Here is a 19,388-nt window from a genome sequence, read left to right on the forward strand (position 1 = left end):
CAGGGACAAATGGATGGAGCACTAGAAGGAAGACAGCCTCCACGAGCATGAGTAGAAAGGGGCGGATTTGGGAAAGAAGGTGAGTAAGACAATCTATGAGGAGCTGGACGCCGGCCTCAAACCGCGGGACCACCCATCAGCACTCCACTGCCAGCAGATAGCTGGAAACTGGCTGGTAAGGTGTGCACTTTGTGCCTTCCTGATCGTTGTCCCAGACAGACGATGACAGCCCGCTGCTTCTGGGTGGTAACTCCACAGCCTCCAGGAGGAGGAGTGCAGGCAGCCAAACGACTCTCCCAACCCTCTAATAAGCTCATTAGCATACGTCTTTGCTAACGATACATATGGAACCAGACTACTCCCATATGACAGATCTCTGAGTTATTTTACCACTAGAAAAAAACCTGGGAAATCACATCCAAAAATAGATTAAAAGAATATGAGAAGTGGAAGGTCAAGCGTTCAACAGTTGGGTAGTGCCAGAACTGGGATGGTTTACATAACCTTGCTGTAGCCTCCCTGAGTGGATGCAGTCGTTAGCCAAAGGATCGTGGGTCTTTTTTTCCAGAGAATCCTGACTCATTTGGTGACGTAATGGCCAGAAGGATTAAAGAGAAAAATAGAAATACTGCTCTCCTCACATTCAGGAGGTGGCACTGTACGGAAATCCAGCCCCACAACGGAAACAGAATTACTAATTTTCTTCATGAGCTTCTGCAGTACAGCCTGCCCAGAATATCTTTAATTCTTTACAAATAGTAATTAATCTTCACACTGCACAAGTAAGCAGGCATTGTTATCCCCGTCTGATGTACTGGGGACAGAAGCACTAAAATCAAAGTTTTCCCTCAGATAATCTGAGGTATCGTTATGAGGTAAGTTATTTCTTAGCACCCACTTACATTTGAGATCTGAAGATTGCTATGTTAGTTCTGTGACAGTGTGGCTTGGAGACAAACAGTGACAGACAAGAAACAGTTTACTTCTATTATTTGGCATTTGGGGATCATTCTTGAGAAAGCGTACAGTTCTGGGAATCACAAAGCCCCATGTGGGCTTATTTTTGGGAAGATGGAGTGTATGTCTGCAATTTATCAATGCATCCGCTGCAGGGTTGACCTCTATAAGCAAATGAAGAAAGTGATATTTAAGAATCAACTCGGGCGTTTTGGTCCAGGTTTATTCCACCACAGGAGGCCAGCCTTCCCAGCGTTCCTCTGATGCTCAGCAGAGGGCTAACGCTGACGGCAGAAGTAGGACAATGATGCATCTGTAAGTGTATTAGCTGTTCTTCATTTCTACAAAATTATGTAATGTAATACACAGACTGCTTCCTGTATCTTTGAAAAGATACTGTCCCCAAAAAAGAATGAATATATTCCTTGGCTGGATGACAGACGCACTGTTGTTCCCAGTGTCCTTCTTCTGCAGGCTCCTCACTGTCATTTAACAAATATTTCTACTGAAAGTCCATACATTTTACCAACTGTCATAGAAGAGTTTAAAATGTTTATATGAGTAAGTAAAGTAAGAGTAAGAATTTTTTTTCTGACTTTAGCAGGATGCAAATTTTAATTAGTCTGGAATTTATGAAAAGACAGATTGACTATTTTTATGTTACTTCTGGATTTCCTCAGGTAGCCCCATGTGTAGTTTTTTTCCCCATGTCCATGTGTAGCCACAGAGAGTGCAAATACATCCGGAGCTTACAAACACAGACATTTAGCTTTTACAAAATGCACGATCCCATTGAAGATGTTATTCCTGCAGCTTAGCACCTGTTTTGCTGGTTTGGGAAAACCTCTCTGCAGCATCTGAGGAAACACCTCTTCCAATTTGTGTTTTAGGGACATTCTAAGGCAAGAAGAAAAACAAGCTGGTATGAACGTAAACATTTGAGATTAGGCTCTCTACAGTAATAAGGAAGGCCTCTTCTGTTTATTCTTTAAAGACATAATTGTGATTGAGTTTCCTCTGTCTACCTGCTCCCACAGATATCTATATGGTACCCAAAACACAAAGCGCTCTTCTTCGTATCCTGGCCAACACCCTCCCTTCAGCTTCTGCGTATTAGCGTGATTAGCGCTGACGAGCAGGTTGAAGAGCTCAGCTCAAACCCTTCCCTTCCGCTTCCAGGCTGCTGTTCCCACCTCGCAGACGGTCTCCCCGCGGAGGCAGACCTGCCACCTCAGCATCCCCGGGCAGCAATTGCCCATGAGTCAGCAGGATCCACTTAGCACTCCCCAGGCAAGGCACCTCCTGAAAACACAGTGGGATGTTTCAGGCAAATACTGTCAGCCTCTTAAAATACTGTAGGCAAGTTCAGATCCTTTTTTTTTTTCTTTCCACTACTCTGTAATTATTATTATAATATGTAATACATGACAGGCTATAGCTGGTAAAATACACACAGCCGAAACCAAAACGAATGGAAGCGTCACCAAGTTAGCAATGTAGAAAGGGAGGAAGCGTAAGAGAAGACGTAAAATGGCGAAGCTGCTTAATGAACTATTAGTCTGTTTGTGATGAGTGTGCTGGTTTGAGTAAAGAATTCGAACATGGCGTTTGGTCATCCTTCTGAAAGGCAGTCTCGGTCAAAAAGTTTATGATAAGAAAAGACACTGTAAAACTTACCACTTTGGGAATCTTTTAAAACACGTGTTTCTTAGGTTCTCACTTTTACAAACTATAGCTCAGAAGAATCCAGCAGGTAGTACTGATGGGTTTTTCTGAGAGGCAACCTAGTTTTACCAACAGTGGTTTGAAACAACCAAGAAAACTGAACTGATGTCCTGCCCCGTTCTTTGAAAGAGCTGCCTTTACATCTCCTCACTGTTACAAACTTCAGCATGTTTTGCTGCTAAAAATATTACCTTTCAGTACAATCTGCGGCTATTGTTTATTCAGTATACATTCATGCTATCTGTCACTGATTTCTTGCTCGCTGAGAAATCTGACAGGCACTTGTGTGCCATTTTGTGACTGTTGCACTGCATTCCCAGATGCTAAACTATTCATACAAATAAATCCTAACCAGGCTCCTTAATTTTTGCAGTGTTCAATGGCAAAAATGGTACAGCTTTTTGCAACTCTACAGGAAGATAGGAGCAAGGAATAGGAAGGAAAGGGGGAAATCTTGATACCACATCGTTTAGCACACGTGATTGTTTGCAGAATTAAGGTTTTGACAGTATTTTTCATGATTTTCATGAAAACAGCTGATGGGGAAGCAGTGTTACACTGGACTTCTTTCAAGATTTTACTGAATAAGTTTTTTAAGGTGAGGTTGGAGAAAGAAGCACAAAGTAGCTTGGCATGAGGGGGAAGGCCACATAGATGAAGGTGGGAGAAAACAGCGTTACGGACTTAAGGTTAATGCTTAGAAAAGTCGAGCAAGTAAGAGGAGAATGTGAAGAGCTGCTCCTGTACTATGTAGGTGAATCTAATTATTTCTTCTGTTTAGCTGGGAGGATGCCTGTCAGGTTTGCTGGGTGATTCCTGAAGGCAGGTATCAATATGGTCAGACCACGATGGCCATGGAGGGCCAAAGAACAAGACTCGTGTGAGGAAGAGCCGCTGTGGGCATGCACGGGCTCGACTCGCGAAGAGGCAACGCTCCAGCTCATCTCACCTCTGCCGCGAGGCCGCAGGAACTCACAGCAGCTCTGCTGGTCTTCACGGTCCTAAAGAAATTACTGCTCCCCTACAGGTAAGACCCAAGGCTCCCTTCCCGTGCTTCCCATGCAGCCACCAGCACTGGGTTTCTGACTTCACACCTTGCTTCTCTTCAGCTGTGCTAGCCCAGAGCGTCAGACTGTCTACGGGGTGCTGCCAAGCCAGTTCATCTGCCCGGGCTTAGAGCGGCTCTGTGGCTGATGTGTGATGTTGTTTTGCTCTGCTTTCATTGATTAGTTGGTTATTTTCTGGTTGGGCTCAAAAAAGAGCAGCATGTTGTTGTTTGGTTGGGTTTTCTTTCTTTGTCACATTCTGGTTTTAATTCACAGCAAGGGCATTCCAAGTTTTGGACAAGGATTCTTTATTCCCAGTTTCCTGATTCTAGAATTAAGTATGTTTCTTTGCTACAGCTCCTGCAGGAAGAACATCTGGTACTTTGATTAATTTCCAGGATGCCTAAGATCCCGAAGAATATAAACCTCTATTGACTTGTGGGGAGGTAAGACTATGCGTAGCCCTGTACAACAGGCAAACTTAGGGCATGCAAAAATGCACCTTTTCCTAGAGCCAGGAGCTGTTTTTTTGCTGAGGAGCCTGGGATATTAAGGCACCACAGGCAGTCCTGATGATAGTCTCCGAGCTGGGAGTCTGTAACTCTGCTCTCTCTCCAGGCTGTGCTGGGCCAGCCAAGGCTGGTCTCTGGCCAGCAGCCCTGTGCTGCCTGGGCCGGTGCCTGCCGCTGGCCCAGTGGGTGCAGCCTGAGCTCCTCAAAGCCTGTAAAATCAGGATCCCACCCAGTGTTTCTGGAAAGGCAGAACCAGACCTCTCCACTGAGCTGCTGTTCTCACACACCAGGATGAAAAGCAAAATTTATTTTTTCAACTGATCTGTAAATTTATACTCCTGTCCTGTTTATACTTTCTATATGGTAAAATATTTTTTTTTAAATCAATTTGCATGGAAAGACTAGGAGGGAAACTAAAAGCGAAATACCTAGGAGCCTGAAAATTTTGTTTGTTTATACATCTATAATAATTTTTTAAATCAGAGGTGATATGAGCGACGCTTTCTTTTGGAATTCCCATCCTCTCCAAATTCTTTGCATGAATTAGTGGAACAAATTCTGTAGGGTCCTGAAATGTAATGATCAAGAGTCGCCTACACACAACCTACACAGACACCTAGACAGAGAAGTGAAACACTTTTTTGTTGTAAACACACAGCTGTAGACATCCCGATAGGAAACAAAGTTACATCTGAACCTGCAAAACTGTAATTTCACCAGGAAATCAGATCATCGGGATGAAATGATTCTCTGGTTTAATATCAGCAGCCAAAACTGAAGTCTGGGGAAGAGGAGGGAGAGAGAAATGTAAACCTTGCTCATTGAAAACTTGTATTACAGATGTCTCTGCTATTTCAATACGCTATGTTAAGTTTTTCTCCCTCTGTGGATGTATTTTATGCATTTCTCCCCTTCTTGTTGGAGCCTAAACTGCGATTTCTTCTGTGCTTGGGCAACAGAGCTTTCCAAGCCCAGGAGACGAGTCACAGCGCGATGTGCCAATATGTCAAGACGGGAGCATCGGAGGTTGCGGGTGTTGGAGCGGGGCCCCGCAGCCGGAGCGTGCGGTGCCTTCAGTGGGCGTCGCAGGTGGACGCAAACACCTTGAGCAAGGCCGAGAGGAGTTACGGCGTCGACGAGGACGCCAAGGGAACGGAGCGTGGGGGACACCTTCTCCCGTCGCCTGCCCGTGGAGCAAGGTGCGCCGTGGCCGGAGGACGGCAAAGCCAGCGCGTCGTCGGGCACGGCGCCAGACCGAAGGCCCGGCGAAGGCGCCCGGCTGCGCGGCGGCGATGGCGGATGCGCCGCGGCCACGGAGGCCGCCGGGCTGCGGCTCCTCCCGACACGGCCGTCTGAAATACTCTGCCGTTAAACGTGAAAAATGGAATAAAACCCCGGCCCTGGAAAACCCGCGTGTATTTCGCGGCCGCTGCTGCCTCAGAGCCCGCTGTCGCCAAATTCCAGAATGAGGGATAAAAAACAGCCACAGGACAAGACGCCGGCTTTTGCAAAGAGGCGCGATCTGCTTCAGGTTGTTCTCCCGTCCGCGGGGGATGCCGAGAGGTCCGGCCCACGCCCCCCGCTTCCCCGAGGCACCCGGCGGAGCACACGCAGCGGGGCCCGGGGCGCGGAGCAACGCGAACCGACCCCCGCCACGGGCCGGCGACCCCTCCTCTTCTGCCCTTTCTCGCCTCTCCGCCCCCGGCCCCTCCTCCGGGGCAGCCTCCGGCCCGGCCCCACCGGACCCCCGCGGGCCGCCCGAAGCGGCGGCGGCTCCCCGGGTGCGGCGACCGGGCGCTGCCGCCCCCACGGCCGCGGCGAGCGGGCGCGGAGGGGCCGCCTCGCCCGCCCCGCCTTCCCAGGCAGCCCGCCAATCCCAGCGGCGGCGGCTGCCGGCCGCGCCTCGCCATAGGACCGAGGAGCCGCCAGTCTGGGTCCGCCCCCGCGGCGGGGCGCGGCGCGGCGGGCGGGGGGGGGAGGTGGCCGCCGGCTCCGGGCGGGCGAGCGGGGCCGGGCGGCGGCGGCAGCAGCGCTGCGGTTGCGCCATCTGCCAGGAGCCCCGGTGGGAGGGGAGCGACCGAGCCGCGCTCGCCCGGGCGGAGCGGAGGCAGCAGCAGCAGCAGCAGTGGGGAAAGCCCGTGCGAGCTCATCGCTGTCCCAGGCTGCGGCTTCGCCGCCGCACGAAACCGCCGCCTCCGCGCCCGGCCGGGGCTGGGCGCAGCGCGTCTGCCCCTCGCTGCGGGCGGGGGCAGCCGGCGGAGGAGCGGAGCGAGGAGGATGTGAGTGCGGCGGCGCCGCCCGGGCCCCGCGCTGCGCCGAGCAGAGCCGCCTCAGGTAACGGAGGGGCCGGAGCCCGCCGCGCCGCCGCCCGGGGGGGCCGGGAAGGGGCGGGGGGGGGGCGATGGATGCTGCGGCGCGTTGGTTTCCTTTGTGCGCCCGAGCGGTGACGGGGTGCGGGGGCTGCTGGGGAGGGGGGGCGGCCGCGCTGCTGCCCGTGTTCCCCCCGCACACGCACGCACACACCCACCCCGCCGGGAGCCGCCGGGCGCGGCCTGCAGCGCGGGGAGGGCCGGGGGCGGCGTGCCCGGGGGTCGCCCGTCTCCGCGTCCGTGTGCCCCGCGGCCGCCGGCCGGGGAGAGGGGAGGGAGCGCAGCACAGGGCTGCGTTTGTTGTCGTCGCCGAACTGCGAAAAAGGCGGGGGGGGGGGGAGAAGGAATAAATAAAAAGAGCTTCTCTGCCTCTGAAATAAACGGTGTAGGATCCGCGCCGCTGCGACAAAGGCGCCTTTCAGGGAAGAAAGAAGGGACGGACAAAACGCCCGAGGGCGGCAGGATGCGAGGAGAGCCTTGTTTCTTGTCCTTCCCCTGCAGCCTCTCTGCCCCCCCCCCCCCCCTCCCCCGATGAGGCCGCTGGGCCGCCGCCAGTCCCTCCCCGCCCGCCTCCTCGGGTCGCGGCAGACCCCGCAGGCCGCGCTGCGGGTGCCGGCCCTTCGCGGAGCCGCGGCGTGCGCGTCCTCCCGCGGCCTGGCCGCCGCTTGCCCGGGCGCTGCGCGGGCTCTGCGTGTGCGGGAGCGCTCGGGGAGGGAGGGAAGGAAGGGGGTCACTCGGTGAAAACAAGAGCGCGACGCTTTGGTGCGGTGACGGGGAGGGCAGGGCTGAGTCGGACCCGCAGGAGGAGGTCCGGGTGGAGTGGAGAGCGACCCTCTGCAGCTGACCCTCAGTCGTTCCGGTGCGCCCCGATTCTAGAAAGGCGAAACAGCAAGTGGGAACGGACCGGGCTTGTGAAACGCGTGCGGAAGGCTGGGAACGCCTCTGAGACCTCCTCATTTTCCTCCTTGTATGCAGCCACCTGAACTCCCACGTCCTTCCCTCCACTATCCCTGCAGCTCTAACGCTTTCCAGTATCTCCTCCCCACACACCATCATCTCTTTTTTTTTTTTTTTTCCATCGTCTTGATGTCTTTTTAACTAGCATTCTGTGGCCGAAGCTTAGAACAATTGCAGGTGAAGGTCTGTTTGTTTATGTGCTGGTGGAGGAAGTGTTTTCGTTAGGGTTGACCGGTCTGGTCTCCCGTGAGGAGGAAGAGTAAGCTGAAGGGACGCTGTCAACTCAAAATCCGGAGAATGCGCGTGATGAATGGAGAGCTGTGTCCAATGTTACACCCACCGTCGGGCTCGCTGCTGGAGATGTGTGGTTTTTATCGGTCTGTCTTCTGACTGTGTGGGTTTGTCATGCAGGGAAGGAGTAAAAACACGCTTCAAACAAAGTTCTGTTAAGTGGACAAAGGAGGCCAGAATTGAAATACCAGAGTGGGAAGGGAGGGAAGGCAGCAGCTCCAACTTCTCCGTTACATCCGTTGCGGCCACTGCTTGGCCCAGTGGGAAACTGGCGGGGAGAGAAGTTCGTTTTCACAGTTGAACATTTACTTAGTAAAGTGGAAAGGTTGTTACCTTCCTCCCAGTAATACTGGAGTTTTCAGCACCTCGATGTGTATGCTCAGGAAACTGGTAACACTTGATGAATGTCAATAGATCACTGCCTTTTCACAATTTCTTTGAGAACTTTTTAAAGTAGGGAATCAGTTAGAAAAAACAATGGGTTCTTTCCTGACCGTTTTTTACCCCACAAAGCCGTGATTTTGCTGAAAAAGAGAAAGGAAGATTGCCTGATTAATTCCTTCAAAATTTATATTTCATTGGTCTTAGGTTGCAGATTTCTCTTAGTTTGTTGAAACGTTCAGATGCTTCTTAGAGGGTGCCTGTAAGCCTGCTTCTTCACTTCTAACAAATTACTGCCTCATCTGCTTGGCTCATCTTTGGCAAAAATAAAAATTTCCAATGTGAGGTTGTCTAATGGTAGGCCACTGGCTGTGGTGTTTTGTGGTTCGTGCTTCAGGCATGTTGTTTCAGAAATTCTGCGTTGCCTGCTGGTGGAAGATGTAGTGGCGTGAAATACCAGTTAAATATAAAACTCTGAACAGGCTTCTCTGGAAATTGTTTTGATGTTGAATAAACACATGTCTTCAGTGAGGGATAAACAGCTTCGGTGTATGTGCGTGGCGGTTGATGTAAAGCAGAATAGGAGAAGGTGGTGCAGAGGAGCTGCTTATTAATCATTTTCGTTTCGAGTGTCTTTATAAGTTAGGACCCACTGACAAATTTCTGTTTCGTTTGCGCGAGATAAAGCTGAGCAGCTAGTTATTTTTGAGACGCTATACTAGATTTCACAATACCTTTATGTGAGACGCCTGAATGGTGTCATCCGAAATGCGTGGGTGGAGTGTGATACAGAGCGGGCCTCTGCGGCCACTGGCCCTACGGCTTAGCTGAATTAAGCTGAATATACTAATCTGCACATAGTGTGGTCTGCACTGGATTTACAGTGCAACAGAATTGTGGCTAGACAAGTGAAAACTGTCCGATGCCTTTGTGATGCTTTAACACTGTGATATGGTACTTCTACAGTATCTTACATTCAGTTGTGTTAAGGAGGGCTTGGAGCTGTTGGTCGTGTTATGCCCGATTTATTTAACCAGCATCTTCACTTTGCTGCTTTATAGTGCTTTTACTTCAGGGAGAGAGAGAGTTGCACGCATGTGTTTTCCCTTCCGCCTTGTCTCTGGGGCGCACATTAATATTTGATTCAAACTCGTTCTGTAAAGCTCTGCTTAATTCAGTTTGGACACTGCTTTGAATGTGTAATAATGGCATTCGTTTGTGTCACGGACAGCGCTTTGTAATTTGCTTTATGGGCAGGTCTGCTGCTGGCAGTGTGTGTTGTCAAAGTGACCTTCCTTCGACAGGGAGAAAACCGACAACGCCTGTCCCTTTCCCACCCCTGCAGCTCCCACGGAAGTGTCCTCACAAGTAATTTTGACCCATTACTCTAAAAACAGGACTTGAACCGACAAACCTAATTCACCCCAGCAGTCTCGTTGAAACCCAGCAATTAAGGACTCCCTTTGGTGACAAAAGGCCTGCGGATCTGTGTCGTGCAAGTCGGCGATTTGCGCGGGGCGAAACCCACAGAAGGGTTTGCGTGCTTCCGCACAGAGCATCCTGCGGCCTCACTACCGGAGCAGCTGCGACCCCTGCGTGTCTCACACCTCCGAGCAAGGGGTGCTGCTGCTTGCGGTGCCGTGCTGAGGTCGTCACGCACCTCAGGGCTGCGCTCCCAGCAGCTGGTGTGCAGCAGCTTGCTCTTAGAGAGCAAAAATCCTAACCTGCTTTTGATAAGATAATAATAACTTTAAAGAAAAAAATAAAGAAAAGGAAAAGCTTTGTATTTTGTAACTCAATAGCTGGCAAATGTGCAGGTGTGGAAGAGTTTGGGTTTCTGGCATTAGCATCCCTGTATGGGTTTTGCCCTTAGTGCCTGACTTCCAGACTGAGAAATGACAGGTCCAGGCAAAAGGTGAAAGGTGTAAGTTGTTTCAATATATGCGAGAAGTGTGCGGCGCTCCTTGAGGAGCGCTGTGCTGTCGGCAGTCGCGCTTCTCAACGTGCTCCCACGCCGGCTCGGTTTCAGGAGGGCGAACTGCCTCATGCTTTGAGAGTGGTCGGGCTAAACCCCTCTGCGGGAGATGTCCTTGGGCCTTGAAACTAGAAACAGGCCTGACCTTACAGGAGTTCGCAGCCAAGGAGAAGCGCCCCGGTGCTCTCCTTACCACTGGCTGCAGGAGAGCAGTGACATTTTGTGAAGGATTGTCGGAACTTTCCTTCTCTTGGAACGGGAAGAAAACGGAACAATATCAGCACTTTTACTGGGGGAAGTGAAAAATAAAATTACCTGAAGTCAATCAAAATGTCTCGCCTCTTCTTGCTTCTGACTGTTTTGAATGATAATTCGCTATGAAAGCAAGGGTTTCAACTCAAAATATTGGCACCTCTTTGGAACAAAATAGAACCTTTGACATCCTGACTTTTCACTGAAGTATAAAATATGCAACAGTTTTGCGGAGCTTTTAGATATGGATAGAACTAAACTGTTCTAAGAGAACTAAGAATGGCTGTTGGAACTGTCCTGACCGGCTCTGCTCCTCGTATACCATGAACCTGAACAAACGTTTTTCATCTGAAAAAGCCATCAAAAAACTAGCCTGGTAATATCAACTGATTTGAATTAGACAGCTGGAGCGAAATAGTGTTTTCAGCAGGGGAGAGAACAGCAAATGAATGTTAAACTTGCTGTCCTTCCCAAAATGCAGCTCTCTTTTTGTGTCGAAGGCATCCCAACTTGAATAGACCTACTTATGTTGTTTGTGACAAGGTGATATGGAGAGAGGTTACCCCACGTTTTCCAACTCAGCTTCTTCTGATTCAGGGAACTATTGCACCTCTGAAGGTTGCTTGTTCCACGCTATAATTTTCTAGAGTATCTGTGAGTAACAAGTCCTACTTGATTAAGCCAGTAACCTAAGTTCTTAGAGCAAGTTAGTTGATGTTCTTCACACTGAGACATGGTTTAATATGATGAACTACACAAGGCAGCTGCCATGTGAGAACATTTTGATGGGAACAGAGAATGTTACTCCTCAACTCTGATCTTATTTTATTTTGGTGGGTTTTTCAGGAGGCAGCAATGACTGGATGCCTTTTCCAGCCTAGGGAAATTCTTTGCCCCATCCTGCTTTAGGTACCCAGTGGCTACAACCAGAAAGGAGGGATGTTGAGAAGTGTCTGTCAAGTGATGTGCTCAGTGCTTTGAAGTATGAAGCAGCCCAGCCAGAGCTCCTCAAAGGAGCCAGAGCTACTTCTAACAGTATCAGATACTGTGCTGTGAGAGCAGTTACTGGGCTGTCCGCAAAATGCCTGGCCCCATGGTCAGTGGCACTATCAGCAGCCAGCCCTGAACGAAGGCTCCACCTTCGTGGTACACCTTGCTTCATAGCTCTTGCGGTGGCCTGGGGAGGAGCTTCCTCATGTCCTCGATGCTGCCTTGAAACAGCTCTGGGACCTCTAAAAGGCAGATAAAAATCTAAAGCCTTGGCTGTGTAAGGGCTGTAACAATTTATTTGAGCCTGAAATTGGGACCTTACGTTTCAGGCAAAATGTAGCATCAGTATTGAAGCTTCCAGAAATGCTTGAAAAATGTTGTTTTATTCACCAAAGCTATGTCACTTGCAGTGGTGAATTTGGAAAGTGTTTTGAAGCTGAAAATGATGGTAATGGCACCAGCACAACGTAGGAAGAAGCAGAGAAGTACCTGGGGTGGAGGGACATTGAGCAGACCAAGGGAAGAGCTGGCTGAAGCAGGCGAGAGGAAGCTGCTCGTGTGTGTGTCTGCGCAAGTGAGGACATTTGCTTTGATAGAAAAGAAGGGTTTGGCACCACTTAAACTTGCAAATAACTCTTGTTTTGGTGATTTTTGGAGGAGGAAGGAGGAAACCTCAAATGATTGCCTTGACTTGGATGAAATATCTTCTCTGTTTGAAATTGTCCTTTTCCTCTTGGCTCCAGCTTTGCCATGTTTACAGATTTGACCAAAATAGTTCTCAAGCCTTTTTGGTATAGTCCAAGATGAAAATGTTATTGCCAGATAATTTTTATCTTGTCAGGTCTCAGTTTGCTAGATGAAACTATACAGAGAAGTTAAACAGGATATGAGGATGAAGATTGATATTAAATACCCATTCAGAGTTTAAGAAAAACTTCCCTGTTCCATGAGAGTTTTTTACTGACCATATCTGGTGGTTCCTAGCATCCTTTTTCTTTACCATTTCTATTATTTTACTTGTGTTTTTTTTAAAAACAAATGAACTTTAACATTCATTTGAAGGCTTTTTATTGTGTTAATGAAGACCTTCCAACCTCCCTTGTTTTAGAACAACCTGTGTGTGAAAGAGCACTTTGCGTAACATTGATCTTTGACTTGCAGCTGTATCACTTACAAAAGAGACAGCTCTGAACGTTTTCCTGGCATGACTTTGGAATATCATGCAGTTCCTATCTTGGCTCCTGATATTGGTGTACAGATAATTGTTGATTTTTTTAAAAATATGTTATTTTTTTCCCTTTCGTGCCTGACCTTTAAACTGCAGAACAGCCCTGGGGATTATAATTGAAGTTGGTGCTCTTCCCCAAAGTAATTGGGAAGACTAGTTGCTGGTTAGTTGGGAAGTTGTCCAAGCCAGAAGCCGCGACGGCGTGCTGTGTCGCAGCGTCGTGCTGGCAGATGGAAGCGCTGGGCACCTAGCTGGAGCTGAGACTGGCAGCAGCGCTGGTGAGCGACCCCGTGTCGGCTCAGGGCTGTCGTCAGTGAGGCGCACGGAAAGAGTGCTCGTGGACTTTTTCGCTCTCATTTTAGCCCGTGCAAACTTCACCGCTATGTTAATGAGGGCTGCAGCTATCTCTGTATCAACCAGTGACGTGTGACTCTTAAGGGCTGCGTTAGCTGTCCAAAAAAAAAAAAAAAGTACAGCAGAAGCTTGTCTGTTACTTTCTAACTTCTGGACTTGTATTGCTTCTTCACAGAAGTACTTTTCCTTCTTCTGGGACAACTTAATCCCATACCTGCCCGTTTCTTAGGACTTCTCATAAGACCAGCTGATACCCCTCTTTGGAGGGTGGCGATGGTTGCGTCCTACGGCCAGCTGCTTTTACCCCAGGGGAAGGAGAGCAGGTGTAAGAGAAAGCAGCTCTCAGACCGTTAAAAGAAAGAATATTTGTTTGTTCCTGGAACTGGGTTTTTCTTTGTAGGCAGCCTCTCACTAGGAAGTAATGATATATTTTTTCCAGGAGAAAAAAAAAGCATCACTAAGACTTGGAATGAAAACCTCTATTGTCTGGCTAGGCAATTACACTGTTTCTTGTCTTAAACTGTACATAAATGCTCAGTGTTTGATTTTAGTGGTGAGGTTAATGGTAGAGGGTTTTTTTATGGCAAGGTTAATGACCTCTTGCATGTTTTTAGACTCTCTGTGGACAGGTCCTCTTGCATGCTGTCACTGTGTGCTAATAACGCTTGAAAACGGGCAGGTCTGAAGAACAGGATTTCAGAGGGGGAACCCATATCCAGTAAGAATTTTCTCTGAAGACCAGCAAAAATGCTGGTTCTGTTGCCTGTCTGCCTTCCTGGAAAGTAACTGAAACCTCCTAAATTTTCTTGTGGGATTTGGCTGTGAGTTAGCCAATAGATTATGAAATTTCTGGTTGTTATCACTCTGGGCCGCATTTGAATTGGTGATTTCAGCAAGAGACGTTCTAGGTCCCATTTCCAAATTAATTGGCAAATGTTTTGCTGGTTTCACCCTTCAAGAAGAAATACAACTATTTGGAGCTAGTCCTTTGAATAGCACAGTATCTGAGGTCATTCATAATTTTTATTTAAAGCCATTAGCCGAATATGCGGGCCTTTTGTTCCAGATAGTAAGTTCTCCTGGTGTCTTTGAATGGTCAGCGATCTTATAAGACCTCATACTTTGGACTGGTGAGGAGGAATAGCAACTGGGTTTTTATTTTTATTGTTTAATCTTTTTTTCTATTTTATTCTGAAAGACTGAGGCAAACCACCTTTAAAAGAAAAAAAAAATCAAAACCATGTTTAATGCAACCCATTTTATTAGTTGTAATCACTGTTGAAAAGCTGTGTAAGCCCACCAGCCTACGATTGGTATAAGGTCAGTGTGCAGAAGCTGGCAAGCTGAAGAGCTGGCTTTAACTCTCAGTATAACAGGCTGTATGTTCTCGAAAAACCACACATAGTGTTGGCTTTGATTTCTTTTGACCACCTCTCTAGGAGTTTCTCTTTTGTAGGAAATGTAACAAAACCAAAAGTTTGGCTGAGAAGAGAGCTGCTAGGCAATACGACCTTGTAGAAGAAACATCCTTTGCATCTGAAGGTCAAAAATGACCCTGTGTGCATTCGGGGAGGTAGAAGATGAGTGTTGACTGTCTTTCTTGCTTAAGGCAGCATTACTGACATGCTTAAAAACTGCGGAACTCCTTTTCCTAATGTTCAAGTGGGGCTGCCAAAAAGGGACAAACAGGGCTGCAGACAAAGTGAGCAGGGAAGACCGTGTCCCTCTTCCTCCTCTGTCATCGCAGGCAGGACGGGGAGCGCATCAGTGTGCACTGCTGGGTGACTTGACCTTCAGAGCTGTTTGCTGCCGGTCCTGTAAAAGGTTACAAACCTTCTTTCAATTACAGGCTTTTTTTAAAAATTGTGGGCTTCGTCTGGCATCAGTGTGATTCAGTGACTTCTTCAAGGGTGGGGTGACCTTGTCTCTGGTCTTGCTACATTTTCAGCAAGTCCTAATGTGAACTGTTGTAAGGTTACGTTGTTTAGGGTTTTTTTTGTTTCCTCCACATGCAAAAGCATTAGTTCTGCTTTATGGAGCTGCCTGTGTAGCTGTAGGTGTTAAAGAAGCCAGCCAGATTTAGCTGTTGCGGTCAGCTCCTCCACGATCTGCCACAGAAGTTTGTGTCTTACAAAAGGTAGTCGTCATCCTTTTAGAGCCAGTGTGGCACAGGACTGTGCTTTGAATGATCTGGACCTGAATGTAGACGGTGGGTCAAAACCGCATTGCTTTGGTTTCCCTTCGTTGGGCAGAGCAGGCCTTGGTCTCGGGCTGCGTCTGGCTGGCACTGGGCCGAGGTGGGTGGAAGATCTCGCGCCTGAGAGTTGGGGTAACCCCAGCAGCCCAGGAGGAGTTGTGCTCACGTGCCCGCACCGCAGCCGGGACCACCAGGATGGTCGTGAGTGCATCTGCGCAGCGGCGTGTGGTGCTCTGGAGGCTGTGCTTTACTTGTTGACGCAAAAAAGGAGTGACATGAGAGCGGTGACCTGAAAGAGTGGATTAACGAGATGAATGTTCATTTTCACAGCACCAGAGACTACTCAAACTAGCTTTTTAAAAAGTTGCTACTAAGAAGAAATCCTCTGTTGTTTTTTTTTTTTTCCTACATTGTCTGCCCCACTGAAGAAGAGAGATTATGTTCCTCGGGTGCTCCATCTGTAACAGCTACCCACAAGCTTTAAAATGACAGTGTGCTGAGATTGTATGCAGCGTTTATTTTCTATCTCCTTTTTCTAAGGAAGGGGGCAATCGCCATTCAAATTATGTCACGATGAGAGTGGGAGAGTACTTCTTGATGAGTGAGATCTTTTCAGAGTAAACTGAATTAGAGGGCTTGCTGTCTCCAATTTAATTTTGAAGTGTTAGTACATTTCTGTGGATTTCTTAGTGCCACTGGACCATTGTTAACACTCTTCCAAAAGTGAAATATCACAGATCTTGAAAAAATGCAGTTATGAACAGCTCTGTAAGGGAAGTAAGATCTGTGTTTGCCAATAATGTAGTCACCCCAAACTGCAATAGTAAGAATTTCTTCCCTAATCAGCAATATGTTGCCACCATGAGGTATAATTTCTGAGAAAATATCTTGACAATGGCAGTCAAACCGCATCATGTAGATTTCCTTGATTGTTGGTATGGGAACGTGCTAAACCCGTGTATATTGCGGCAAGTATGTAGCTTTGGACTCTTTCACATTGTTCTTTAAACCTAGGAGAGAAAAAAACCCCTAGTTTTATTTGAAGGAATGATTGCCAAATTGATTTTTTTCCCCAATCATATTGTAACAATTTATTTTCTGTAACTGAGCTCTCTCTAGAGCTAACAGACTTTTCTTATAAAAGTACTTTTTAATAGTTCTATTATTAAACTACTTTTTAATAGTCCTTCTGACTTCTCTCAGATAAGCTCTTCTTCCTTTAAAAATTTAAACAGAAGAGTCTAGGTTTGAAGGGACCTCCGGAAATCATCTCCCTGCACAGAACAGGGCTAACCTCAAAGCTGGGTTGAACTTCAAAGCTGGGGCCTCGTCCAGTCAGTTTTTTAGTATCTCCCAGGACAGACTGAACAAACCCAGCTCTCTATAGCTCTCCTTCACACATCAAATGCTGCAGCGTCTTGGTGGCCATCCACTGGACTCACTCCAGTACGTCAATCTTTCTTTTCCCAGGACTCCCAAAACCAGACTGAGTACTCCAGATGTGGTCTCACAAACACTGCATAGAGAGGAATAATTATTTCCCTCCACCTGCCAGCTAATTAAATTGCTTATTTGGTGCCAGATCTTCAGTTGCTGTCAGTTGTCTTCAGTTCCCTCAAGCTGGAGTGGTGGAAACTCCCCTTGCAGGGGAGTACTTGTCAGCTTCTCTGTCACCCTGAAAAGAGCTGGAACAGAGATGGTCCTTTGCTTCAACTACATGAAGCAGATAACCAAATCAGTGTTTAGACACACAAACCTGCAAAAGTTTCCATTTGCCTGTAGTGAATTTTTGCACCAGACTTTCACACTGCATGCAGCAATATAACCTGAAGCAGTAAGATGGTATCACAGTGATTATTTTGGTAAAACAGTGAAGAAAGTGCGTAGTAAACAGCATGTGCAAAGAGATGCATTGTGTGTATGCTGTTTGTTTTCCTGGCAGTACTTTAGCTATTAGCCAAGTTACCCACTTTAAAGTTAATGTTTGGTAACAAATATGAGAATTGAAGTAACAGGCGTGCCACCCAGAAGAGCCTCATGGGAGCTGGGGGACAATAAGATGTGCTTAAGGTTTTATACCCAGAAGGTGTTTCTTCTCCACTAGATTTCTGAGACTGTCATTGTCAGTTGTGCTATTATAGGTGGCTGAACTACATGTGACTAGCTATAATCTGTGCTTTTTAAAGGTTTAATCTTCCTGCGCTGTTTGATTTTTATTTTTTTATATTTTCTCAAGTACATGCAAAATGAAAATTTTATGATTAACGGTTTAAGTACTTAAATCAATCTTTGCTGGGAAAACCCCAGAACAGTTGGAAATTGAGAGAAATCCACAACGATCACCAAGCTCATGCAAGTGGGACTTGTCCTGCAGTTCCTGCTGCTTCGAGGAGTTTCTGGCTCACATCCCAGCTCAGACGTCCTCACGCCCCAGTGTGGGAGAGCAGCTGAAGGTGTAAATCTTCCACACGCATATGCCTGTTTTAATGTTTAGGATATTAGTATTTAGGAAATTCCGGCTCCCGAAAAGCTGTGGCAGGGTAAGTGTCTGGGGTGTTGAGTGAATACTGACCGCTGCTTGTCTGGTGCCAAGGGAGGTGGCTGGGCTGAGCGGTTGCTGTGCCTCGAGGACCTCCCAAGTATCTTGGCACAATCAAAGGAGAAAGAAACCTTAAAAGCCCATTGGGTGTAAAAGAAAGAATTTGTAGGGAGGTTTGATTTGGGAAGGTGGATAAGGGAGGGGAATTGTTAGGCTTTTTTTTTTTTTTTTTTTTTTTTTTTTTTTTTTTTTTTTTTTCTTCTTTAGTGTGTGTCCCCCGCAAGGAACTTCTTCAAAGTCTTCCTTTCTACTCTGGCTGTTGCCACCACAGTTTTCCTCTCATGATTTTTCTTGGGTTATTCTTACTAGCTCTGTGGCACTGGCTGTGGCTGTCAGATGCTCTTTTAGAGGTCCCTTTTTCACCTGTTTTATTCCCATAACCCTGCTTAGAGCAATCCTGCCTTCGTGCTTGCTTACCTCAGTGTTCTCCGTTGCTCACCTTCCTTGTCTTGCCCGCAAATCCTTTCGTCTCCTGACACAAACGAGCTCTTTATCCTTGCGCTAATGGGTGTTCACAATGCTCCAATTGTAATGCCGCTGAATTGCTTATATTCACAGTGATTAAAAAATAAAAAGGTGGATTATTTTTTGCTGTGCCCCAAAGAATTAGTTGTGTATTTTCACTCTGTACAGTTGTGGGAGTGAATCTCGGTAGGCCGAGTTGAGTATGGCTCATAAGTGAGTAAGAAGCTGCTCCTGGTATGGAAACAAACCTTTGGTTACGCAGCTCTTTCAGGTTACCCAGGCATGGTTGCGTAGTAGAAGGACGGTGTGCAAGAGCTATGCCGAAGTGGCGGCCTACTACCAAACAGATCCCTGTATTATGTGAAGAAATGTGGAGTTTTGCCTGTTGACAGCAATAAACGCACCCCCAGGCCCCTTGGGGACACAGACCTTGCCTGGGTACTGTTGGCAGTGCTGGGGAACAGCTCTCGCCATGGCCACTCAGGTGAGGTTGACCATCTCAGGAGGTTGCGTGCTCTTATTTACATCAGAAACTGGTGTCCCTTGGTGCCGTATATAAGCTGTCATGGGGGAGACAGTGAGAGTTTAAAGCGTTTTGAATTTTTGTTCCAGTTTTGGTTTAAGTGGTGTGAAAAGCTCACCAGCTTTCTGGTGTTTGGTTGGCAGCTTGAGTAAAATAGTTTCAGTGGGAAGATGAGGGGGATGTATATCAGCTTGTACTTAATATTTGTTTAAACAGGTTATGCAAGATAACTTATTGTTAGCAAACTAGAGAAGTCACAGAAGGTGTCCTTCTCCAAAGAGTGTGAAGTAGATTGTTTTGGTAGAAGCACTGGGAGATGAGGCAACAGCACTGAGGGCAGGAGATCGGTACCTATTCCAGACAATGCCAGCACCTTCAGTCTGCTGCATCCTGTCCGTGACTGCTCATTTGAGTCAAACTTGGGTGGTGGCAGGGCTGGAAGCAAGTGTTACCAACCCTAAGTGTTCAAATGTTGCAGTGGTTTTGGAGAAGAGGAAGAAGGGGCTGGAGTTTGGAGCTGCTGTAACATCTTACATGCACTCATTGGGCCACCGAGGTCCAACCTAG

General features: G+C 47.7%; 1 protein-coding gene across 4 annotated transcripts in view; it reads left to right on the forward strand.

Moving 5' to 3' along the window:
* The first annotated feature begins 6,231 nt into the window (after positions 1 to 6,231).
* The window catches only part of FYN (FYN proto-oncogene, Src family tyrosine kinase), a 144,344-nt gene continuing 131,187 nt past the window's right edge, over positions 6,232 to 19,388 (forward strand). For all 4 annotated transcript variants that reach the window (XM_075414197.1, XM_075414196.1, XM_075414195.1 and 1 more), the window contains exon 1: positions 6,232 to 6,574. The gene's annotated coding sequence lies outside the window, so the exon portion shown is untranslated. The remainder of the gene's footprint in view (positions 6,575 to 19,388) is intronic.

Source organism: Opisthocomus hoazin, chromosome 2 (genome assembly GCF_030867145.1).
Source record: "Opisthocomus hoazin isolate bOpiHoa1 chromosome 2, bOpiHoa1.hap1, whole genome shotgun sequence".
Classification (NCBI taxonomy): Eukaryota; Metazoa; Chordata; class Aves; order Opisthocomiformes; family Opisthocomidae; genus Opisthocomus; species Opisthocomus hoazin.